The sequence below is a fragment of the Gobius niger genome (assembly GCF_951799975.1).
Source record: "Gobius niger genome assembly, chromosome: 17".
NCBI lineage: Eukaryota > Metazoa > Chordata > Actinopteri > Gobiiformes > Gobiidae > Gobius > Gobius niger.
The window spans coordinates 9,370,868-9,397,420 of NC_136868.1; the positions used below are offsets into that span (position 1 = coordinate 9,370,868).

At 40.2% G+C, this 26,553-nt stretch overlaps 1 protein-coding gene across 1 annotated transcript in view; it reads left to right on the forward strand.

The window, feature by feature from the left end:
- The first annotated feature begins 812 nt into the window (after positions 1 to 812).
- The window catches only part of lpp (LIM domain containing preferred translocation partner in lipoma), a 227,219-nt gene continuing 201,478 nt past the window's right edge, over positions 813 to 26,553 (forward strand). The window contains exons 1-2 of the mRNA XM_079574940.1: positions 813 to 1,109; positions 11,001 to 11,059. The gene's annotated coding sequence lies outside the window, so the exon portion shown is untranslated. The remainder of the gene's footprint in view (positions 1,110 to 11,000; positions 11,060 to 26,553) is intronic.

Here is a 26,553-nt window from a genome sequence, read left to right on the forward strand (position 1 = left end):
CTCAAACCTGTTCATTTGGCAGAGAATTTTCATGATCTGAGGCTCTTTCAGACGGTCAATAGAAGTTTGGATGATTTTAGTCTCTCCTTTTCATTTTTATTTAGTCTTATTTTAGTCGACTAAAATATCTGGACATTTTAGTCATAGTTTTAGTCTCATGATAAACTTTTAATTTAGTTTAAGTCCAATTTTAGTCGTCAAAAATATCACTTTGACTAAAATTAAGACAAATATTTTCGTCCACTTCGGTTTTACCCAAATCTAAAAGCTTCTTGACAGGAGCTTAGTGTAATGCAACATTTGAAAGCTAAGACGGACTTTTTTTGTTGCATTGTCGCCGCGTTTTTGTCACATATTTGAAGCGTTTTTGTCAACTTTCTTTTCTTGTGCTTTTTATATTTTTTGTTACTTTTTCCGGTTTCGCCTTTTAGTCACTTTTTTGAAGCATTTTCGCTGTTATGTTTATGTCATGTTTTCCTCATTTTTTCTGTGATATTGTTGTTATTCCGGCGTGTTTTCTTGTCTATTTTGACGCTTTTTTCCCAACAAGCTTTTAGATTTGGGTAGAGCCAAACTGCACAAAAAACTTTATTACAACATTATTAACTTTGACTCAAACTTTACAAAGTACAGCAGGAGAAACAACCACCGTGCTTTCCCCCTTCCTTCTCTCCCCCACACACCTCCACCCTTACGTGGAGAAGGGCAGTGACTCCCCTGGTCGTGGGGCCGGGCCCGTGGTCTCATGTTTTCGGCTTGCTCCCGGTCCCGGTTTGGCTCGGGTTTTGGCTGGAGACACCGCTGGCCCGCTGCCTTACATGGGCAAACCTCTGAACTCTCCCGCTGACGTCACGCCTCTCGCACGTCTCTCCCTTTTTTTTTTTTTTTTTTTTTTTTTTCTTCCTCCAGCTCCCACTATTTTTTTGGACCTAGAAAGTTTTTCCACACACAAATTTGGTGGGATTTTTGCCGGAGATCTGATTCTTTGAAAGCGAAGTGACTTGGACTTTTACCCCCCCCTCCTTTCCCCCAGAAGTCGTCGCGTGCTAAAGCTCAGCTCGCCTCTTCACGTCGCTACATTTTGCGTGAAAACTTCAAAGCACGTCAAGGTATTTCTCATTTGTTCGGCCTTTGTAAAGCGAGCGGTGATATGCATTTTTTTTTTACTGTAGCGCTCCTCGGTGTACACATACCGAGGGCGTGGACTGTCGAGTTAGCATGCTCCCTTTTTTTTTTGCTACTAAAGTTTCACCTCCTCGGGGGTGGAGGGGGGGACACATCAAACCTACGCCGGACTGACGCTTTAGTCACGTTACGCGCGCGAGCCCCCCGCCACCAAGTGCTGTAAACATTTGGCAAAGTGAACGTGGAGTTAAAAAGGAAACTAAAGGTGTTGGTGGGGGCTTCTTGGCTGCTTCTGTTTTTAGCTGAGCAATGCGGAAGAGGCGCTGTCAGCGGAGGGACAGGAGAGCCCCCCCTATGCCCACAAATATGTCGCTGAATGTGGGACTATCGCGGCTCGTGCGCTGCGGCTCTTCTGCCAAACTGTCCCCAAGAGTGAACACTGAAGCTTCAAAGTTAGCCCAGGCCTTGTTTTAACCCTCATAATAAAGAGGCTGCTAATCTCTTTATCGCTGCACAGATTCGCCACGTGTTAAAGATGCAAAGTAATATGTTGTCATCGTTTTGCTTATTGTGCTTTTCCAGTCACCCACTCAGTCAATTTATTTATAAGTGGATTATAATGTGAGGTCTGAAGTTTCCCCATTCATGTTGGTGTTGCCTTTCCCCTGTTGTGCTTATCAGGGACAAAATGCAAAACAGCTTTGAACTATTGAATGAGTTGTGTAGGCCTTGTGAATTGTCTGGCAATCTGGTTATAGTCTATAGAGCCATTATATCAACCTTTTGACTTGTTAGACAGAATAGTATCATAATGTTAAAGGAACAGGCCACCGTTTTTCCATACTGAGATATGTTCTTACCGGAGCTTAGACGAGTTGATACGTACCTGTCTGGTCTTTATGCGTGCCTGTGGAGGAGCTCGGTCGCTTCGAACTTCACCCCGTTTGGAGCCATAGGAATATGCTGGGAGAGGCCAAATGCAAACAACATCTTTGGTTGTTTTGCATGACTGAGCGCACGCACAAAGACCAGACAGGTACGCATCAACTCGTCTAAGCTCAGGTAAGAACATATCACAGTATGGAAAAAACGGTTTACATTTAGTCCAGGGGTGTCCAAAGTGCGGCCCGGGGGCCAAATGCAGCCCTCACATTACCAGAGATGACCTTTTTATTTGAAATGTAATAATTCTATACAATTCTAACCTAACAACTAACATTTTATTGTGAGACAGAGCTGGCATGAAGGTTTTAAAGGAATAGTTCACCGTTTTTACACACTTACCTTACCACACTTACCTTAGCTTAGACGAGTTGATACGTACCTGTCTGGTCTTTGTGCCCGTGGAAGAGCGTGGTAGCTTCCAACTTCACCCCGTTTGGAGCTATAGGAATACATTGGGAGAGGCCAAATGCTAACAACATCTTTCGTCTTTTTGCGTGACAGAGCGCACGCACAAAGACCAGACAGGTACGCATCAACTCGTCTAAGCTCAGGTAAGAACATATCTCAGTATGGAAAAACGGTGAACTATTCCTTTAAGCTTAAATATAGGTATGGGGCACAATTTAAACCTCTGCTAGTCCAAGGTTTTGCGGCACTAACTACTGATCTATGGCCCTTCACCCCGTGTACGCTTCAATATGCGGCCCCCCATGAAAAAAGTTTGGACACCCCTGATTTAGTCCAATACATTTCATCATCTGATTAACCACATGAGCGTTTGCTAAGGCTGTAAAGGCGTCTAGTAATAGAGTTCGGGAATGTGACGTCATATCGCTAAGCATTATGGGATTAGCAGCCATTGTAAACTAATGGAGATTTTAAAAGTTGAAATACTGGAGTTATTGTTCACATTAAAACACTTGGAGACCACAGTGTGTTAGATGTATTTACCAGCAGCAGCTAACGGAGTCGTTCCACTGGTTTTTTCTCCACTTTTTATACTGTTTTTAGCTCATGTTAGCCTATGGAAATGTATGCTAACAGCTGCAAAGATGGCGGATCTCCATGGTTACTGTGGACATTCCCGAACTCTATAGCGAGCAATATTCTTTAACAGTTGAACAATCGGATTAGCTATAGAGTCCTGGAAGCATTATGGGATTAGCAGCAATTGTAAACTAATGGAGATTTTACAAGTACTGGAGTTATTGTTCACATTAAAACACTTGGACACCACAGTGTGTTAGATGTATTCACCAGCAGTAACTCAGCCGCTAATGGAGTTTTTTTTTTTTTTTCTCTCTCCACTTTTTATACTGTTTTTAGCTCATGTTAGTCAATGGAAATGTATGCTAACAGCTGCAATTGTATGGCGGATCTCCATGGTAACTGTGGACTTTCCCAAACTCTATGCAAACTGCCTACTTGTTATACATTTTGTTATGATGGGCTTTACTAAACTTCACCAGAATCCGGCACGACTTCTGTACAAATTAGCAATTAACCTTGGCTTCAGTCACGTGACAAAAACACCACCGTCATATTGGATGTTTTTGCTATTGTCACCAAACAATGCACTGAATGAGGTGGGTAATGCTCAGTTACATTTACTCAAGTAGTTACTGGTGCCACTGTGAGTACATTTTAAAGTTACAAAAGCTTCATATCGACCCAAAATATATGAAGTTTGTGTTTCATGCCAATTTTTCTTCAGAAATACATTTTCATTTATAATACATTTTTATGGCATTTTCTTTGGAAATATTAGGGTTTTTCACATCTCATTTAATCTCATTTAACCTTCAAACACTTACTCAACACTCATTTTACATGTTCCCCAACTACTACTGGGTCACAACTTTTAATTGTACTTGAGTAAAGTTATTTCAAAGTAACGTTACTCTTACTTGAGTTAATATTTTGGCTACTTTACCCACCTCTGCTCACAAGTAGCTCGTAACTTGATAATTGTTGGTTTGTTTGTATACTTTATTGTCCCCTCTGCATTTAACCCATCCTTCGACCCATCTCCATGATGTCGGTCAGAATGGTCAGAATCCCCTGGCTGGAGGATTCACCTATTGCACATGCTTTTAGTGGTAGGGGAAATCGGAGTACCCGGAGGAAACCTACGCAGACACGGGGAGAACAGAAAGGCCCCGTCCTGGTGGGAATCGAACCAGTAATAATCGATAATCGAGCAGCTTGAAGAGTACTGTGTATACTAAGTCAATAAAAATCATACGTTCCAGGCCAGAATGAGCCTCTGACACTGCATGTGTAAACTGAGTTAGCACAAACCCTGCACAGCGGTTTCATTTCTGGGTCTAACATATAAAAACCTCTGTGAACTAGTGTTACTTTTGTCATCGAGATCCCCACGCTCAAATGTTGACTTAGTTGAGCGTTTCAGATCAATAACACCGGGGTCTCCTGAGACGCTGCCTTCAAACCGAATACATCTGCTGTCACATTTCTGACTGAGGCGACATTAAACGCCGTGTCTTTAAACCTCTCATTAAAACTGACTGCTCTGACAGCGCTGATGATGTTACAGTCGGGATGCTAGCGCCTAAAACTGCCTTTGAGCCGTGCCCCCTGGTACGTTTTAGTCAACTCTCGCTGCTGTTTGTGTTTGCTAATGAGCGCGTTTACAAGGGACAGGGAAGATTATGGTTCAAAACTTAAACGTATTGAAAGTTGAGTGTGCCACCTGCATGAAAACCCGTGTGTAACCCACTCCAGGCAATGAAGAGAAGGTGACTTGGTGGTAATAGTCCTGGTGCTGAGGGCAATCGCATCAGCAGCTGAAGTATCGGCAGAAGAACTTGATGCTCTTTATTCAAAGTTCAAATCAAATGGAGCTTTTGTTGCCAATTCCAGCATGTGAAGTAGGGAGCAGGCCCACCTTAATGTACCCATAGGCCCCGGGGCTTAAACAGAATTGTAGGCCCCCACCCCCCCTCACCGCAATCCCTAACCCTGCTACTCCTACATGCACACACACACGCACATTGGAGCGCAGGGCAATCATCGCATACGGTTTATTATGCCGCAAAGTGAAGTGATTGACATGAAGATCAATGAATCACCTTTTTATTTCTTTTCCCCTTAAAGTAGCTATCCTTGATTTTTTTTAATTTTCTGTATTGAAATAAAGTTTATTTTGTCCTTTAGTATATGGTAAAAGCAGACATTTATCTAAAAAACACTGGATATATAAAGCCTTTTAAACATAAAATGTCAGGCTACTTTTTTTTTCCATTTTTTACAGTGAAGTGACAGTTTTTCTCCTGAAAGTTGTGAAACCTGGTTTAAACTCAGTCCTTTTGATTTTTGATGTTGTAAATTAGGAAAGTTTGAGATGAGTTTGGATCAGAAAATAGCAATTTGAAATTTGAGTGACCCTGTTTCTTTGTACCATCACGTATAGCTCCTTTAATTCTGATAGGCCCCTGTGCTCCAGCCCCTGCTAGCCCATTGGATAAGGTGGCTCTGGTCAGGGAGATTTGTCTTCTGCATTTAACCCATCCTTCGATGCCGCTGGGGCGACCCGTAAGGAGCAGTGGTCGACGCCGGGGACCCATTTCCATAGTGAGGAGCCAGACTGGTGCTCAGAATCACCTGGCTGGAGGATTCACCTATTGCACATGTTTTAGTGGTAGGGGAATCCGGAGGGAAACCTACGCAGACACGGGGAGAACATGCAAACTCCACACAGAAAGGGGGAATCGAACCTGGGACCTTCTAGCTGTGAAGCAGAGGCACTAACCGCTGTGCTAACGTGCTGCCGCATATATGTGAATATGTCACGATAATGGCAATATTTTTAAAAGACCTACATATTTATGAGGCTGCAAGTGCTGCTGTTCAGTGAATACAGTGACAAAAGTGGTGGTGATTTCTGCCTGGACACAAGAGGAGGCCTATTTTAGCACTTTTTAAAATACATTTATTTTTGATGTGTGGAAACGGAATTTGTGCTTTCTTTTTTAACATATTAAATGAAGTCTTGCAATATTTATGAACTCAGAAATTCTATGTAACTTTGAATAATACTAAATTCGAACAGAACATTTAAACAAATTTACTATGTCAGAGCAGTATCTAAAAAAATAATAATAGTATCAGTGGCAGTAGTGTGTTCGGCTTGATTATTGAAGTGTAAACTTTACACTTGTGATGTGTGTTTTTATTCAATTAGACCTAAAATGTACTTTTCTGCTGATACTTGAGTACTTTTGTTAACCGTAACTGTTGCGTCAACTCTAAAAACTGATCCGTATGTGAGTCTTTCATGAAACCCTTCACTCTGATGTTTGTTGAACACATTTTTGCTCCACCCATTGTTGTGTCTTGGAGCAAAGCACTTCCCCGACATTGACGACTCCAGCCACAGCGTGTGGTCAGTTGCAACAGGAAGTCTGCAGCGAGTCTGCTGCGTCAGGCACGTGAGGGGGCTGAGCTAATCTGCATGTGAGCGTCATACCCTGCACCTGCTTGCTTTTAGTATTCTTAAACGATAAAAGTTTTCATGCAGTGCCCTCGTGAGATTATGGAGATGAAGTGTTGATCTGAGCAAACCCCGGGAGTGACACCTAAAAGCGTCCTTTAATGTCAAAATACTCAAGAAACTTCAGACAGAGGAAGAACAAAAAGGCCCAGTATGATGTGAGAATGATTAGGGTGTGCGTCAGTGCATATTAGTGAGTTGAATACAGTGACTGAGTATAAGGGAGTATTTTATTATCGCAGTATTGTTAAGGTGGCCCAATGTTCATGATATGAGAGCCCACAATATACTGCGTAACTGCTGAGGTCTTCCATCTAGCTTAAAACGAAAGCACGTGGTAGTTTGCAGAAGGTCAGTTGTGCAAAAGGTCTTGTTTTTCCTCATTTAGCTCAATCACAGTCTTGTTTTGCCTCAGTTGACTGCAGTACGTGCGGGTTTGAGTATGGCAGGCAGAGTATGCTGGACATGTCTGTGTCTGTTCAGGTTTTCGACTGCACTCTCCAGGTCAGGGCTGGACTACTAATAATGTGTTTTAGTTTAGTGTTGCTGTACGGACCATATCAATGAAGACCAGCACCTGTCGGAAACCACACTGAACCAACACAGAGAAGATGGTCTTTATAAAGGCTTCCTATTTTCATACAGTCATATTGCAGTGCTAATAAATCAGCTTAATAACGTCGGCTGCACCGAAGTGTCTTGTCTTGGGCTGAGTACCATTTAACTATAGGTTTCAGTACTACTGGTGTCGAAAAAATAAAAGTATCTAAAGCAGGTACTGAAAAAAAAAAATCATCTGTGGCCATGTTTTGATGCTTGCTGTGATCAGGGACAGCATTAAGGGAAGCTACTTGGTTAATAACAATAACAACTTATTATTATTGTAAGAGTAAGTATATGTAGGTATTGGGGCTGGGAACATTTTTTATTGGATTTTAAAAGTCGAGTTGGTGAAATACTTACAAAATCATATATTTTTATTATTATTTTTTTCTCTCTACCCTCTGCTCAGAGAAAGAAGGTCCTACTGTACAAATGTGTTAGAAGAACAGAGCCCATACGGATTTTTTGTTGTTTTATTCAATCCAAATACAGTATAAATAGTTTGGATGTTTAACAATCTTTGCACTGTGACTTTTCAGTTAGAGAAAGGGTTTGCCTTTGCAATTTTGTTTGTGTTGATGCACATTAATTAAATACACCAAATATTTTCAAGATATGTTTACAGTTCACAGTTATTTTGTTTGAAATGGGGGGAAAGAAAATCGAATCGAATCGTAAATTGAGTTTTGTTAATAACAAAAATCACAGATTAAAAAAAATATATATATCTTTTTTTCTCACAGCAACAAAATGCTGTAACTAAGTAACTTCTTTACCTTAACAAATCCTTTTCGTAGTCCCTCTTGGGGGTAATACAAGTGTTAATGGAATGATTTTGGGGTCTTTCATCTCCCCCTGGTGTCTCTGGCCAGAAAACCACACTTGCAGCTTTCCCTGCTCCAGTTCGGAGGTGCAATACACACTAATGTAATCATGAAGAGGAAGAAGCTAACAGGCTAACTGGCAAAGCTAGCTGTGGGCTAGCGCCACGTTAGCAATGTTTACAGCCAGGTTTGAGTGAAAAAAATGATCTCCATTGTGTAATTGAATGTACAATATCCCTCTCTCCCTTTGTCTTTTCTGTCAGTGTAGTATTTACTCTCACGGACAATTAATGAGTAAAAATTCCGCAACATGCTACGACACCTGCACTGGCGCTTATGGCCTCTAGGCGGATAAGTTACTTAGTTCTGCTTTAAATCTCTGTTGAGACTCATAAACTGAGCTGAAAAAGGTGCAGAATGGGACCCTGGTCAAACGTGACGCCAAACAAACATAACACTGGACTGTGAACATTCTTTTCGTCGTGTGATTCTCCGCCTTGATGCTCATACATGGAAGAACCGTTTGTTTTTACAAGCAAAAAAGTTGCCACTTGGATTTAGCTGTTATGATCTGGGGCTGCTTCAGTTCAGCAACACAATGTGCCCAAAGAATAAGATCAGCTGAAAGTCCTGAACGACCAGGTTATCCATGAATTTTTTGTGCCGTGTTTGTATTTTCTGGGTGGGGCTGTGTATTTTATAGAAACTTCCACAAACAGTTTAACTTGAGAAGCACTTAATTGATCAGATAACATATAAGACCTGTCTCACACCTGTCTTTACTCCTGTTTTCTCTGCGTAGTTGATTATTTAGTTGAAAAAGTTCCACCCTAAGGAGAGCGTATACCCCCCTCCCCCTCTCACTTCTTGCTTTCTCTTGCGTGGTTATTTGTTTAAACATTTAAAATAAAAGTGCTCAAAACTATAATGTCATGTTACAGCATTGGTTTGCGGGTTCATTGCAGCAGCTACAGTGTTCGTCTTGAGTTGTTAAAACGGCGTTTACGTTGCATCAGAAATCACCTGCCAACCTGAGCGAGCAACTTCCTCAGGACTAAGAAATACGCTTTAAATTTTAAATAATCAGAGAGGAAGGTCTGCGTGTGCATCACCTCAAATAACTCATAAAAAGTAAAACACCGTCTCTCTTCAAGCACGTTCGAATAGTATTACAAGGATGTCAGACTCAGCCAAAGGGCACAATGTTGTAATTTTTTCGCTCTGGGCGGAGATATTTGTCTTATCTAGTTCGAAGTGGGATGAGCAGTGACTGGTGTTGGTCGTGCAAAAGGTCATGACTCAGAAAAAAAGGCCTTTGCTCAATTCTTCTCCTTTCCAGAGCATGACAGAGGAAGCTTGTTAAGTTTAACCTCGTAACCCCCGCTTGAACCGAGCACATTTTCTCCAGTTTGGCATTACCCAAAAAAAGTGTCTAAATAGCGACGAAAACACGTCAAAAATGTGACCAGGAAGCGGCAAAAGATTGACAAGAATGTGACATAAGAACGACAAAAACGTGCCAGAAAAGCGACAATAACACATCAAAAAAGTGACAAAAATGTGGTGAAAACATGACAAAAAAACCACTATGAAAACACCACAAAAAAGCTACATAAAAAAAGATGAAAACGTGACAAAAAATGCTTCAAAAATGTTGACAAAGCCAGGCCAAAAAAGTGTCTTTCAAAATGAGGCATTACTCTCTCCGGTCGAGAAGCTCTCAGATTTGGGTAAAGCGGAACTGGAGACAATGCACTTGGTTAAAGGGATATTTCAGGATTTTTGACATAGGGCCTCATTTCCTAGTTATCCAGTGTTTCTGGATTCCCGGAGATATTTTCTTTTAACCCCTTAACTCCCACCTGAACCGAGCACATTTTCTCCAGCTTTACCCCAATCCAAAAGCTTCTGGAAAAAAGGTGTGAAAATAGCAACAAAACTGAGACGAAAACAAAGATGAAAATGTGAAAAAAGTGAGAAAAAATTGATGAAAAAGTGACAAAAAAATGTACAAAAAAATGACAAAAATTTGACAAAAAATGTACAAAAAAAAATGACAAAAAAGTGAGAAAAATTTGACGAAAAAGTGACCAAAAATGGACAAAAAAGTGATAAGAATTTTACAAAAAAATGCGAATAATTTGACAAAAAAGTGACAAAAAAATGGACAAAAAAAATCTAAAAAGTGATGAAAAAAAAAATCTGATGATGTGAGGAAAAAGATCAATTTAGTTTTGTGGGTCTTAGCTTTCAAATGAGGTGTTACACTGGCCTACAGGAATTGGGTAAAGCTGAACTGGAGAAAATGCTCTCGGTTCAGGCGGGAGTTAAGGCTAGGCTAGTGCTAGGCTAGTGCATGTCTATGGTAACTAGTAGCCTGCATTAAAAACAGTTTGACCCAAGCACAGTGCACCTGAGGCAAATCACTTCTAACACCCGACTACCCATATAAATGTCTGTCGAATTTTTTTAGATATCACTGATCTTGCATCACATGAATTATCGCATTTTGAGGGACTATTTTCTTGCAGATCACTCCGCCGCTGCGTAAGCTTATACAACCACAAAGCTGATGCTGCTCAAATATAAGACATTTATATCGTCAGTCTGGAGTTGTAAGTGATTTGCCTCAAGTGCACTGTGCTCGGGTCAGACTGTTTTAATGCAGGCTAGCTGATACCATAGACATACACTAGCCCTAATGTTGCTAACGCTGTAATGAACTAATACAATGTGTGGGTGATATAATGCTTTGTAATGTCTTTGAATACTGCGAAAAGAGCAAATCAAGTTACTCTACATAGGAACAAGATTGGGTTAAGAACTTTTTTTCACTCAGAGCCCGTTATTATGGACGTCATGCCAATGTGCAGTATATGACGCACGTACTGTATACCGCCACTCTTGAATGTAGGAACAGGAGTGGTTCGAAATTTTCCATGTAGTTGTGCTTGTGCAATTCATCTGAGTAATATTTTGTTTCTCAACAGATCTCAACACTTCTGTTCAGCAATCGACCAGAAGTCTCTGAAATCCAGAGGAGATAAAGGTGAGTTTGTTGAATTATTATCTATGTCTATGAAGAGCTATTTCTGTATTGCTGAAGCAACTATTCAAAGTTATTGATAATTCTCTCAGTTCTTCGCTTTATTGTCTTTTATCCCCATTGAGTCTTATTCATCAATTCACCTTCCTTTTCCTTCTTAAACCCGAACAGTTCTCAACAGTTTAAAAGTTTTCATTTTTCATAACTACCCGTGGACACCTGCTCTGCTTTTAATTGCTCTCTCTTATTAAGTCTTCTCATTCGTTTTGCGGCGCATAAGCGTTTAAGTATTTCATTTGTCTGAAAGCCGTCCACTTCTCGGGGGATTTGCAGCGAAATGGGTTGTTCTGTTTCAGGAAACACATGCTGCTCCACGGCTGTATCAGGCCGCTGCAGTCTGTTAATATTACATGATCTCTCTGACCTGCACCACTCAGGAGGGACTTACTCAACTTTAATTACGCATCCTTAATCACTTGAAGACAATCTGGAGACTCCTCGCCGTAACTGGGCTATAGCCTTACCTTTTAATCCCCGTTTGACAAATGAAGTCAAGGAAGCGCTGTGAAAAACAGTCTTTTGCCGCTGCTTGTTTCTTTCGGGACAAGCAGAGGTTGCGGTCTGTCCCAGCAACTGTGGGCCTTAGACAGGGAGCAGCAGTTTGACCACACAGAATATGCGATCAAAGACGAGGCACACATAAGCTAATCCTTTATTGATCTCACAAAGGAGAAATGCAGCAGGACTTTTGTTTAAATTATTTGTGTCACTTTTGAGACGGAGACCAAGCATTTATTGATTGTAAAGGATTCTTTGCCTGGTGGATTTCATCAAAGGAAGCCAAAAAGAAACTACAGCAGCACTGAGTGAAGTCGTCTTGTGCAGAGATTGGAGCAGTGGTTCTCAACTGATGGATCGGGAACCGAAAGTGGGTCGAAGGATAGGGCTGGGTAACGTTCAACAATACCGGTCTGGTATCGGAAGAAAAGGTTTAGGTACAACTAGTGTCGAAACAATTTATGTATTGAAAGCAAGCAAAATATATTAAATATATATATATATATATATATATATATAAAAGAAAAATAAAGTGAAACACAAATTGGAAAAAAAAAAAATGGAAAAAGTGGAAAAAATGTGGGTAAATTTGGGAAAAATTAATAAAATAAAATAAAATAAAATAATTATAATTGGGAACAAAACGTGGATAACAACTGGGAACATGTGGGGCAAAATTGGGGAAAAAAAAGGTTTGAAAATCTTTTTAATTTGGGGGAAGTTAGGGGGAAAAAACGCATAGAAAAATAGGGAAAGAAATTGAAAAATGTTGACAAAGGGATTTTTTTTGTGGGAAAAAACATGAAAAAGTGGTTAAAATGGGGGGCAAAATAAGAAAAAAATGGTAAGTGTTATTTCTGTCCTTTTGTAGTTGAGGGAAGTTTTTTGGTTGTTTCACCTCAAACAAAAGATAAAAATGTAAAAGAAATTAAATGAAAGGAAAAGGAATAAATTAACATTATTAATCTGTTTTCTGGTTTTAGATGACAAATATTTTAGTGTAGGTATCGGGAAAAAGTATCGTTCAGGCATCGGTATCGAAAACCAAGTGTTGCTAAAGCAGTGTTTTTCAACCACTGTGCCGTGGCACACTAGTGTGCCATGAGATAATGTCTGGTGTGCCTTGGGAAATTAGCCAATTTTGACGAAGTTGATTTGATTGATTTGAAAACAAATTCATTATTATCCGCAAATAATGTACCATTTTCCAGTGTCTGTGCTGTCAAGTGATCGGCAGAGTAACCATGTAACACTCTATATCAGGTCGCTAATTTCTTTGAGACAAGAGAATTAGTGATGCATGGATGCGGCAGGTGGCTGTGACAGTGGCATTGTGGCTCGCGAGACTATACGGTGATCCTATTCAAGACACTTTGATGAGATTGACTCAACTGGCTAACTTTTTTTTAACATTTTCTGTTGGTGGTGTGCCTCGTGAATTTTTCAAAGAAAAAACTGTGCCTTGGCTCAAAAAAGGTTGAAAAACACTGTGCTAAAGTATCAGTATCTACATTTTGTTTGCGGTACCCAGCCTTAGTCGCGGAACCATTTTCAGTGGGTCCCGAGCCTTTTCCAGGCAACATTTCTTTCAACCTTAATCTTCTTTTAAAGTATAGAAACATCTGAAACTGTGTTGTTTTGGTCATCATTTCAGCGTTATAGGTTCCTTTAATGGGAACACACAGTATTTTGGATGCTATACAGTATACAGTTAGAATTTTTTCTTGTTTGGGTTGTCAGCTTGCCATCCTATAGGATTGTGGTGGGTCCTGAACAAACAAAAGTATGATCCCATATTCAATCACATTACTATGTTCTAGTATGTTTTGTGGACTTTTCACCATTAAAATCATTGAGGGTTATTTGTGTATTGCTACAAATGCTAATACAAAATGAATGATGAACCAATCTCTTCCAAAAAGTATCATCAATCATTAATGACTTCATCAAAATGTGCAATATTTGACGGCTAAAGACTATGAGAAACTCTTTGAACTGGCCACAGAGTTGAGAAAAGTTTACTGTGGCTGGTTTGCTAACTGTACGAATCAATTTCTGTTTTTTACCATACATATTTATAAGTGTTTTGCCATTAAAAAGAAACAAATATTTAGTTTTGAATTCTTAATTATTACGATGCTGGTTATATTTCATCACCTTGGACCCGACGATGGTATTTGGTATTTTTGTTGCATCCGCTCCCGTCTTTTCTCTTCTCAAGGCATTACTTCACGTCTTCTACCCATCTTAGGTCAGGCTGAACCCTGAACGGCGCCTGCTCTCCGCAATCATCATTATTATTTCGAGTGAAAGGTATGCACCACAAAGCTGGCTCTGCGGAGTGACTCTGGCATTCCACTCTAAAAGCAAAACCAAACTGATATTGCCCTGAATGGTGTCTCCATATTTTCCCCTTATTTGGAAATGTTTACCCGGTCGCTGATGGTTGACAGAGGTTGTGAGAGGGATGTGAGTCATTTCAGCTGCATAAGTCTTTCTGTATAGGGCCCAGAAGGGACTTGGACATTTAGGGAGGAGAGCGTTTTATGTGCTTTGATGAACTAAAGGGAACCCGTGAGTATTACTTCTCATATATATATGTTAGTGTTTGTTTTTCTTAATACCCCTTGTGCGCATAGTATTATCGCAGGTCTGTTTGCAGTAGAGTTTACTTTTTACATGTATTTAGGCTACTACTTTATTTCCAAACAGTAAACTGACTTGACTAGAGCTCCTTCTAGGGCTATTGTAACATTTCTTATCTATCTATTGTCACTTCCTGTTGTGACAGTTTTAATGTGTTGAAGCTTCTTTTTTTTGCATTTCTTTGTCAGGCAGTTGTTCTTGTTATTGGATATGCCTTTATGTTTCATACATTTAAAAAAAATGTTTTTTTGTGTGAGAAGCTACACACACGAGACTCACGCATGTAAACACGCCAAGCTGGTTTGAAGTCACTGTTATCCATCTCTCGCTCATACAGTCTCATTCAGTTTGGGAACCACTGCCTTAGGGGACACAGTTGCACATGTTTTGTGGTAGGGGAACCGGAGGAAACCTACATAGGGATGGATACAGGCGGCATGTTTGGAATTGCTCGTATATGGTCATTTTTGAAGCAGCCAAAGGGGGAAAACAGGGAAGAGAAAAAAATTCAACTTTCCCCCATTTCTCCACCATTAACTTTAAAGCATTTTACCCAATAAATACAATTGAAATACAAGCATTTATTTTATGACTGATATTTTCATCATTAAAAAATACCTCATAAATGTACAAACAAATAAGTGCCTTTGCTGTGAGCGGCTCAGCTCTCCTAAGACATGACTGTAACTTTACCAGGAGTGGGTTCGTCTCCAGCTCGTCCTCATGGAGATGTGACTTAAGTCAGCAGAACATGAGATTTAAACAGGTTAGGTTCTCATCCAAATCTATTCTTTGATTACCCATTGCAGTAGTAGCATTTTCTGTGTCGTGCTGGTCATTAGGAGCATGTTTTGTGTTGATGACAACAGTTCAAAATGTTGCGCAGTGTGCCTTTAACAAATGCTGAATTATGAATATATTTTTCTACTAGTCTAAATAAAGATACAGAGATATGGAGAGGAGCAAAGTGGTGCAACAGCTCATAAAAACTTAAAAACGGACAATGCTAACCCGGAATCTACGCTAGCTTCATGCTACATATTCTAACGTTAGCAACAAATACTTTTTTCCTACTGAACAATTTGCTGTGAAAAACATCCATATGGACCAGATGTTAAAGGGACTATGCGGAGTTTAAAGATGTTAAAACTAAGTATTTTCCTCCCCTACATGTTCCATGTCCTAATGTGTAGAATGAGCCCAGACCTATTCACCACGACTGCCTCAAAAATCCTGCACTGTCACTGAAAAAAGTTGTTACTTCAGGTCTGAAGGGCCGTCATGCATGAGCTTAATATAGAGGGTGCAGGTACACGTAAGACCTGAGGTGGCAGTAGTGAGTATAAAATGCCCACCTTGTAGCTAGTCTCTTAAACTTGACTTTATTTGCTTTATTTCTGTGTAATAAATATGTTTATAGTCCGCCAGAGCACGGCTAAAAAGAGAGGTTTTCTTCCCCCTCAGCTCGGCCACACCCCCTTGTATTGCCGCCTGTATCTATGAGTGGAACATTCAAACTCTTCACAGAAAGGCCCCATCTGGCCCGGGAACTGAACCTGGGCCTTCTTGCTCTGAGGAAAGACAAGAGCACCACCGTGCAACTCACTAAATACAGTATTCCTCTGAACAAGTGAGTAACCCCCTCCATTTTTGCAAAAAAAGCAATTCTGCCCTTTTTTGATTTTAATATATTATAATATTCTAAATAATTATTGAACTTCAACTGAAAATAGTGTTTGATGTGAGAAATCGGAATATAGTTCATTCATTTAGACCTGTGTAACCCCCTTCAACATGATACAAAGGACCAATTTAGACGTGACAAAGCGGTTTTCCAAAGCACAGGAGGTGATATTTTGGAGCACTGATCTTTGGGGCTTTTTGTGGTTTGTAAATCAATAAGATATCAACAATTTTAGTGAGAGTGAAAAGGCTTTGGTGCCTCAGAGACAAGGCCAGCTCAGGTCACTGGAGACGGACGATTTTGAAGAGTCCACTTGAGCGGATGCTACACCTCAACACTTTAACCTCCCTCCTGGCTCTCTCACTTCAAACAGTCGGTGGCAGGTGCAGAGACGCGTTTCCCTTTTTTCTTTTTGGGGCGAGGCGAGAGGTAAATGGTCTGACTTCGCCCAGAGCTGCAGTGGTGGCCGCTGCTGCTGACTTCAGATGGTGAGGACTGATTGGACAATGACTTTTATCTTTAAATTAGCCTTTCAATGAGTCAGCAGGCTAATTCTGAGCTCTTTGCAGTGTAGTGTAATTACAAAAGTGTAAATAATCAAGGATTCAAATCCCTTATTCACCTTTTTTTCGGACGTTCACGTGGGCGCCGCCATGAATTGTGCCCGCCCCTTTTTTCCTCTCTGTTAACATGGGTGGCAAACATTTTTCCTCGTTCTACGTCTAAATGAACGGACTTTGCGCTCGACCGGAAGTGTCAATACAACGGAAGTGCCGAGACAAGGCAAAAAGAGGCAAAAGTTGGCAGGGCGGTGAATAAGGTGGCTGGTCTCATGGTGGTCCTCGGGAACTCGGGCGAATGCACGTGAACGCTCGCCCAACCGGGGAAAACGACTGGAAAACATGTAGAAATGTACAGTGTCTGCGTACATTGGTGTATGAATGAGAGTATGAATGGGTGAGTGGATCCTTGCTGTAAAGCGCTTTGAGTGCCTAATATAGGTGGAAAAGCGCTATATAAGTTGAGACCATTTACCATTTACCATTTACCAATGTGATTTGAAGTACTTGAAAATTTGGTACAATTTTGGGCTGTGCAATTAATGTAGTTTTGGAAACGAAAAGTCTCCAGCCAAATCCTGTGGCAGTAATAGGTCATTCTTTATAGTCAAGAGTTTAAGATAAGATAAGATAATCCTTTATTGATCTCACAAAGGAGAAATTCACTTGTTACAGTCGGCGTTCAAGAAGATCACTCAGAGTTAATAAAGTGGAGCTGATTAGAGATTATTGCACATGTTACTTTACGTCTTATTGTAGAGTCTGACAGCAGTGGGGATGAAGGCTTTGCGGTAGCGCTCCGTCCTGCACTGAGGGTGTCTCAGTAAGCAGTAAGATGGAACATTTTTGAGTGAAATGATACTTGAGTGGAAAGCATTCATTTTTTTTGTCTATCCTATCGGCGGTCATGAACCACATTAGTGAACGCCAGTGGAGATCAATCAAACAGTGTCTCTCTAGTGTTGTAACAGCAATTGCAAGGTGAATCACGATAAACTGTCGCTCCCAATTGGAGTAGCGGGACCTACTTTCAATAAATGAAAAAGCAATAACCTCATCATATAACAAAAATAACTGACCCTGTTTGGATATATTTAATGTCAATAATATTGTAGTTCTGCTCAATGTTCTGTTGATTCAAGCATTGATTATGAAGCACACGCTGAAACAGGGACAAACCCCGGAGGTGCTTCACCGTTTCAGAGGAGAACTGAAGGCAGCCAGCCAGGTTTCCTCTGGGTGCTATGGTTTCCCCGACCCCTAAAACATCCGGGTCAGGTTGGCCCAATGGCGGCGGCTCAGGACTAACCCAACACCTGAACACAATTTTGTTGTACAACTGCACAATGTAAATAAAGCACTGACTTGCTTGCTTTCATGTAGCTGTTTATTTATGAATGGTAAATTTGGGCAAAGTCCTGCAATCCATTTTCCTGTCCCGACCCACCATTTGAAAACTTAAGAAATAATATTTATACAATACATCGACCAAGTCCTAAATGTTCTGATCACGTACTAACCTAAAGGGACTTTCCTTCTATAGCTGCATGTGAAAGGGCTGAAAGTCACATATCCGACTCTCTAAAACCAACGTTCATCACATGTTGCTCAAATCAGCTGCCGCCAGTGTCCACATACAGATTGTGAGAGTTTGTGTGTTTTTGGGACAAACGGCCTAAATGAATCTCGTCAACAAATTAAGGCCTGATTAACATGAGCAATTACAGCGTGGATCCTGCTTCAGATTATCCTCCTCATTTAGAGACTCACTTAAGGGTTTGATTGCTTTCTGTTTTCATTCCCGGCTCTGGATTACTTCAGCTGATGATGCCCCTAAACAGATATGGCTTAATAGTTTTAGAGGAGGCCAATGCAGTTGTAAACAGCAGCAACAGCTCCTAATAGTGTCACTTTTACAGTTAGTGTTTTTGTTTACTGGCTGACCCCGTCTTGTTTTTTCCAATAATTAAAAGATTACAGAAAGTCTTACGGTAGAACACGTGAGACAAAACCGATCTCTGCAAAGTGTGGGATTAAATGTTATAAATGAAACGTTACCATATGTTTGACATTGTTTTTATGCTATGAAATAGATTGTTGTTAGTATTAAATGTAGTCAAACCTTTACTGTAAATACGTCAATAGTATTTTGCTGTAGAAAATTGTTAAAACTGAGATTGAATGTAACAACTTGAACGTCTACCATATCAGCTATTTTGAGGAAAAACAGCAAATATTGTCCATAGATACAGCCGGCATCTTTGAAATTACCCATATATGGTCATGTTTGAAAACAGTTTAGGGGGAAAACAATTTGGAGAAAAATCTAAACTTTCTCGAATTACTCCAAAACTACTACAAACGCTGAATTATGAATATAGTTTTCTACTAAATAAAGATACAAAGACATGGGGAGGAGCAAAGTGGTTCAACAGCCCACAAATACATAAATAAATAAATAACCCCCATCGTGCTAATGCTAACGGCTAGTTAGCGCGACTGCCGTTTTTCCCTTCTACTGAAATATCCATATGGGCCTGAGTTATACTTGACTTTTATTAAGTTGATATTCCACCAGAAAATGGCAAAAACGAGTGGAAAATTGTATTTCCCAAAACATTTAATTTTCCCCCTTGGCGAAGCCACGCCCCCTTCTCTGACGTGATGCTGTCTGTATCTATGCAGCCCTACAATCCCCAAGATTGGTCCTTCGAGCCGGATGCCAACTCCAATACATAGACTAACATGAGCTAAAAACTGCCTAAAAAGTTGAGAAAACACTCACAACTGGTAAAAACATTCAGTTGCTTTTATGTGTACAATAACTGTAGTATTTTACATTATCAAATCTCCAATCGTTTATGATCATTGAGTAGATCATGGATTTGAATGGTTGCCTCATGGATTTTTAACCACACAATCCCATACTGTATTTCATTACCAACAACAAACACTGAATTTTCTTCAAAGGCCAGTCTTTGTTTGCTTCTGAGCAGTGGTGTTCAAACTTTTTTTTTTTACCACAGTTACCATAGTTATTTTACTTTTCAAGAACTGCCAAGTTAAAACTGGGCTTTACTCAGGTCTAAAATCGAACTAAAATCTGTAGTAATTGTACAGTAGTAGTTAGGACTAGATAGGAGATAATGGGAAAAGCTGTTTGTTTTGCATAATTAGCCATGTTGTTGTGTGTTTAGCCTCTTTGTTACAGACCTTGCTTTTTTAAATCACACTTGCACTGGTAAAAGTTGGTTACATTTGTTTTTGCCCCCGGTGTTCTCTCTTTGCTTGTAGAACATCATTGTGGCAGACCGGGTTGACAGTGTCTTTGGCAGAGGCGGCCTGCTCCACAGCTGGGCTCCTCTCTCCTGGCTCACTGTACTCCTCTCTGCGCACAGCTCATTGGCGGCAGGATTAATTGCCACTCAGTCCCCTGTGATCGTGGAATGCAATTACCTACTGACCCACATCACTGCTGGCTGGAAGTCACTGTCGCCTCTCTCCCATTGTTGCGCGAGGAACTGGCTCTTCACCCTCAACACTTACTGTCGTTGAACGTAATGATAATTCTCCAATAGTGAGTTTGAAATTGCTTGTTGTGCCATGAAACAGATTGATTTGAAACGAGTGATTGTGTTCTGTCTGTTTTGGAATTGATTTATCAACCAATTCCTTAGAGTTACTTAGAATTCCTTTGTCAGTAGAGTCCTTGCTTCAGAAGAGAACATGTACAGTATGTTTTTAGCGATAAGGAAAACCACTCGACCCGGGAGGCAAGCGCAAATATACTGTATATAAAAGCCACTTGGCGCAGAATAGAACTGCCTTTCATACTTAGAGTTGTTATAGCTTTGATGCTTAAATGTTCTTAGTTCTGTTTTGATTCAGTACAATCCAGTAGGTCTGAGATATTTTATATTTTTATGATCTGAAATTTGATTTTGGAATGGTCAGGTTTTGGTTTGCAATTGAACTATGTAGGGCCTAAAACTGACCCCTGGGATGAACTTTTCGCTTTCATTTGATCATTTTCTGCTTTTATTTTGTTCCCAATTGTTATGATTAGGTTGTAACCTAATCGGGAAGACACACCAGAGCCATTGTTTCTCTCATTCCTTCTTGACTTTACGAATGAATGAATGAATGAATGGTTTATTTTGGTTGATTGATGCGATACAATTTCCAAACAGGAACAATAAAAAACACAAAAATAGCAAGCAAACATAATAATGAATGATGCATACATATACACTAGTAGTCCCGTCACTTTAGATGATGTGACTAGTTCCACTCTGTCTTTTTTATTTTACTGTTGAATAAAATGAAGACTACATTATTTGATCAAAACCAGATATTGCAGTTTTGTTCGTTACTGAACCTCACTACAAAGGCTTTTAATAATAATAATTTCTTACAAAGATCTGTATGATTTTCTGTCATTATTCCTTGCGCTGGTTTCAGTGAACTCTATAGCCATTGCCATCCATAACTTGCTCAGACTCATAAAATTTTAACTGCAAGAAGTGTTGCAATAGCACAAAGAAAAGAATGCAGTAGGGCTTCATGATGTGATAAAAATTGTAAATCTCAGATGGATTGAAGACCTCTGTGATACATCGTGTCTTCTTTTATTGATATTATGACACTTAAACATAGAGATAACAATAATTTGTGTGACGTGAACCTCAAACTTGAACCAATGTTTTGAAATAATTCTTCTTCCAAAACTTACAATTAAATTTATTGTAAGTTCAGCATTTTCATTGCAATTCCCAGACTGCACCTCCAGCCTTTGTGCCCTCAGATGGCTCTACAGAAGCTACTATCCCGCGGTGAGCTCAGAAAAAGGTAACCGGCTCTAATTTAATCTGTGCATGCCTCCACTTCACTGTAAAAGGAGGCTTATAAATAGTCCATAAAGGCCGGTGAAAGGTGTCCCACGGTGTATTGAGGGAGATGTATTTTTCATTGGTCTGCCTTTTGAGGCCGTAAACCTGACGCTCCCATCAACCTGTCCATTCTGGGTGCACTTAGAAAGCATCGCAGGAAGTGGAGGGGACTTACCTTTGGACGGAGTTGTGGTAAAACGTTCTGGGCAAAAAAACAAAACACCCACATACAGTAAGTACTAAAACCCCTTATATGTGGAACAGTTCCTCTCAAATGGGGGGTCGCATCAGTACGCAGGCTTTTATTAGTTTTTATCTTGACTCACATTAAAAATATGACCGCCAAATTATAGTTATAGCAATATTAGGTGACATAATATCCCTATAAGCAAGAAGCTATTGCTGAGTTTGAGTACTGTCTTTGTCTTCTAGATTTTAGAAACATATTTGATGTCGACTTTAGACTGGAAACATTTGGTGAGCGCAGACCTCTGAAGGCTAGGACAAGGATAAGACCTACTTGTTTCAGACCCTCACTCCAGTTCGTCAAAACCTGATAAAAAAAAAAGGGCCTTTTCAGAGCCCAAATTACATTTCTTTGACAGATTGTGGCTCTTTAGAAATGGCTTAATGGTTTTTAGCACTTGACTGATAATGGTCGAAAGTACTTGACTTCGATAATTTCAGGACTTGATTCGTTTGTGTTATTGCTTTTGGCGTGAAGGGCTGAAAATCATTTCATGTATTGAATACTTGGAATTTTTGGGAACTTTCAAGCTTCAAGAAAGAACTTCATGTCTGCTCCATGAAGTGAATGATGTCGTGTGGCGTTTTAGTAGTTTCTTAAGGTTATTGAGTTGGTTTGCATCGAGTAAAATTCACATAACAAACCCGACAGACTATCCAACATAAACATATAGTCAGAATAAAAAACAGCTTTTGTCATGAAACCACAAATGAAAATCTTGTGTTTGATAAAATAGTTATTTGATAAATAAATCACTGTGGTCAAGGGAATTTTGGGGTTGACACCAGCACAAATTTGGCTCATGTTTTTGAATTTATGTCCCTGGACTAATTTCTAACATTTCTAAATCATTCTGTTTTATATTGTCTTTTTTGTGTGTGTCAATTTAATGGACTAATTTGTTTGACGAGATTTTTTAAATCTGTGGTCACCGAGCGGAAGTTTGGAATGAAGTTTGCTTTGTCCTCCTTTAGTTTATTATTAGCTCAGACATTTATGTAGAAAACACTAAAGATGTAATTTATAAAGCTTTTATATCAATTTCATAAACTTGCAGGCTAGTTTTATTAGCCTGGCACGAGCTACACTGATCCTCCATGTTAAGAGATACATGGGGATGCAGGCTGGAATTGTGCAATTTGAGTCTTGCTGACTCAATATAGCACGGGAGACGGGCGTCGTCAGTGCGTCATCTTCCGCGCTAGGATTCCCCATCAAACACCAGTGCTCCGCCAGGCCGCGACACAACGATCTTTTACCAGTGCCCTTTCTTCTGTTTTAAATGAGCTGGACTTGTCCTTAAAGGGGCTAGATGCAAGTTTGTGATTTTATGCTCACTACTGCCATCTCAGGTCTTATGCGTAACTGCAGCTTGTATATTAAGCTCTTGCATGACGGCACTTCGGACCAGAATTAACACCTTTTTGAGTGACATTGCAGGATTGTAGAAGCAGTTGTGGTGAACAGGTCTGAACTCATTCTACACATTTCTGGAACATGTAGGGGGAGGAAAGTACATAATTTTACATTTTTTAAACTCTGTATAGTCCCTTTAAAGCCACAACAAGAAGCTGCTCTGAGGTCTTTCACCGGAACATTTACTCGACTGCACATGCGGACTACAAACAATCATGGCGGAGGACGTAAACACAAAGCGTAGGTTGCTTTGTGTTTTGGAAATTGCGTCCTATTACCACAATTCCAGACTGTCTTTATAAATACAGAAATAAAGTCTGTCTGACTTTATGCCAGGCTATAGTTTTGTAGCATTTTTGTGAAAGTGACCCTGAAAAGTGACCCGGAAAAGTGACCCTGCAAGTTGTAATGTGCGCCCATAAACTCATCCCTGTAAAGAATTGGGATGCTACAATTATGTTAGGAAAGTAAGGGGAAAAAAAAAAAAATCAGGTATAGGGCCTTTAAGCCACAGGCGATTGTCGAGGGGTTGGGGAAGAATCTGTACATTACAAATTCTCAGATTCATTACCTCGCTGCCAATAATAAAACCCATTGAGTAACAGTTAGTGCATTAATGAGGAGATTGTGACCATGTTAATGGCCATGTTTACTCGGGCTGAACGATATTGAAGTAACTTGCGATATGCGAAACAGCTGTGCAATATCGTGATAACCACACTATTGGGACATTTCAATAAACCATTTCAACACGATATGTTCCATTCTGACTAAACACAAATTGTTTTGTTTTTAAGCAAATTTTGTCAAATAGGACATGTTGAACTAAAACTAAACACATTGTTTTTGAGTTTGTAAAAAAATGTGCCAATCTTAGTCAGATGAAGACTTAAGTGATGTCGTGATAAACGGTATTGTGGCTTCTTGCATCACCTAATATCACGATACGATATTTTTTGCGCTACATTGTGCAGCTCTAAAGTTTACTTTGCCTTGTCAACCAGAATGGCTTTAGCTTCTTGTTATGCACCAAAACTAATGTGGCGAAAACAGTGTCTTTACTTTTTTTTTATATCTACTGTATATCTTGCAGTAAAAGTAACTCCCCCATAACCAAGTTTCCAGTTTGCTTAAGAAGGCCTTAAAATAGAGTGAGTCGATCGGCGGAGTGTCCCAGAGGAGATCAGCGGCTACTGGCTCTGTCTGTGGTGGAAGAACGCGCCTCTGAAAATAGGAAGCATCTGCTACAACAAGGAAAACCGCTTCAAGAAAAGTCTGTTTCTTTACATTAGCCTCGTGTTCAAAAAAACTCCAGTGAAGTTTAGAAGTTTGCGTGTCTCCTCCAAACATTGTATTAAACTTGGAAAAAAAGCAAAAGAAAAAAAGTAGTCCTGGGTAAGAATCCCAAACTGGCGCCCACCAACAATTACAATGCGAGTACAAAGAGACGCGCCACTCTTAAGGGAACAGCCAGTGTAGGTGTACTAATTTCTATTCCTTCCTGCTTCCTTGACTTGGAAGTTCAGATTTAGAAAAATAGACCCCCACCCACCCCCCCGCTCCCACCCCTCCAAAAGAAAAGAATAAACAAGACGTGTGACATTGAGTGACGCCAATCGTGCGCGGCGTGTGCGCTCCCACCATCGCCGCCACCCCCCCCCCCCCCCCCCCATAGGATAACGCGCGGATCTGTCAATGTGGGACCGCGACTGTCAATTCATCACAACAAAAGCAGCAGAGATACATGTGTGTGGGCCCAAGAGACAGCGCCCCCTTCCTCCCGCCCCCCGCCGCTGCTGCTGCCGCCGCCTTTACCTGGATCTGAACGGAATATAGGACACAGCAAAACCACAAATAGACGTCTCCCGCGCAATTACAACATTAGGCTTTATCCCCTGCAGTCGGAAGTTGGTGTTGAAGTCTTGAAAAGTAAACAACGTTGAAGGGGGACGGGTGGGGGGGGGGGGGGGGGAAGAAACCCTCAACAACTGTTTGTGAAGCGGGGATTGCGGAGACTGAAAGTGCTCGCTGTGGCCTAAATAGTAAATCTTTAAACTGTAGTTGAAGTTGTTCACCACTGAATGTCCATAGAAATGATTTGGGTTGGAGTGGAATGATTTGAACGATTGGATTTGTGCCTTTACACAAAAAAACACTTGTCCAGGAGCATTAACGCTTGAGTGAAGTACGAATTACTAAGCTGATACTAATACTAAGAACCACATGCATTTTATGTTCTCAAAAGAAGGTCAAGCGCTGTAATATTTCATTGGACCACATTTAGCTTTGATAACAGCTAGTGTTGAGGGTAATATACTACAAAAATATATTACTTTTTTTTAAACTAAGGAGCATAAACTATTACACAAAATAAGGGAATATATTAGTCATTACAATTTAAGTAACTCAAGTTACACGGGCATTAAATCAAGTTGGACGCTGGTGTGTAAGACTTGCAGATGAGTGTAGTTAAAGCAGTACTAAGTAACTTGTTTACCTTAATAAATCCTTTCCGTAGTCCCTCTGGGGGTAATACAAGTGTTAATGGGATGAATCTCCCCCTGGTTTCTCAGAAAACCACAATTGCAACTTCGCTGCCACCGGGTAGGTGTCACCAATACACACTATTAGAATCATGAAGAAGAAGCTAACAGGCTAATGGGCAAAGCTAACTGCGGGCTAGCACCACTTAAACAGTTACAGCCAAGAAAAATAATCCATTGTATAATTGGATGTACAATATCCCTCTCTCCCTTTGTCTTTTCCGTCAGCGTAGTATTTACTCTCACGGGCAATTAATGAGTAAAAAACAGCAACATGCTACGACACCTGCAGTGGCACTTATGGCCTCTAGGGGCATGAGTTACTTAGTACTGCTTTAACGTTGACAAAACAAAACATGGGGGGAAAGCGAAGAAAAAGGAAATCTGTGACTGCACTTTTGCTCGGTGGCATTAGTACTATTTTCAGTTTATATTCTGCCAAAAGTAACTCAAAAGTAACTCAAAGTTGTGTAACATTTTTGAAACAGTAATATGTAATACCAACATATTAACTTTTTAAAAGTGTAACTAATATTACATTTTTAAAGTAACTTGCCGAACACTGATTGCAGCTCACATTCGCTGTGGCATTGTTTCAATAAGCTTCTGCAATATCAAAAGATCCAGTGTTGCATTAATTTCTCACCACCTCTTGTATTGATGATGGGAGAATGTGACCACAGTGCACAGCCTCCTCCAGCAATTCTCAAATATTCTCAATCGGGTCGCAATCTCAACTGTAGTCAATCTCAATTATTTACTACTTAAATCAACAGCTTTGGATTTTACGGTTTGTGTTTGAGTGAACTGGATTTGAATGTCATTCTTTAGACCAGTGTTTTTCAACCACTGTGCCGTGGCACACTAGTGTGCCGTGAGATATTGTCTGGTGTGCCTTGGAAAATTATCCAATTTCACCTAGTTGTTTTCTTGAAATATTAGGTTTGCTAATTT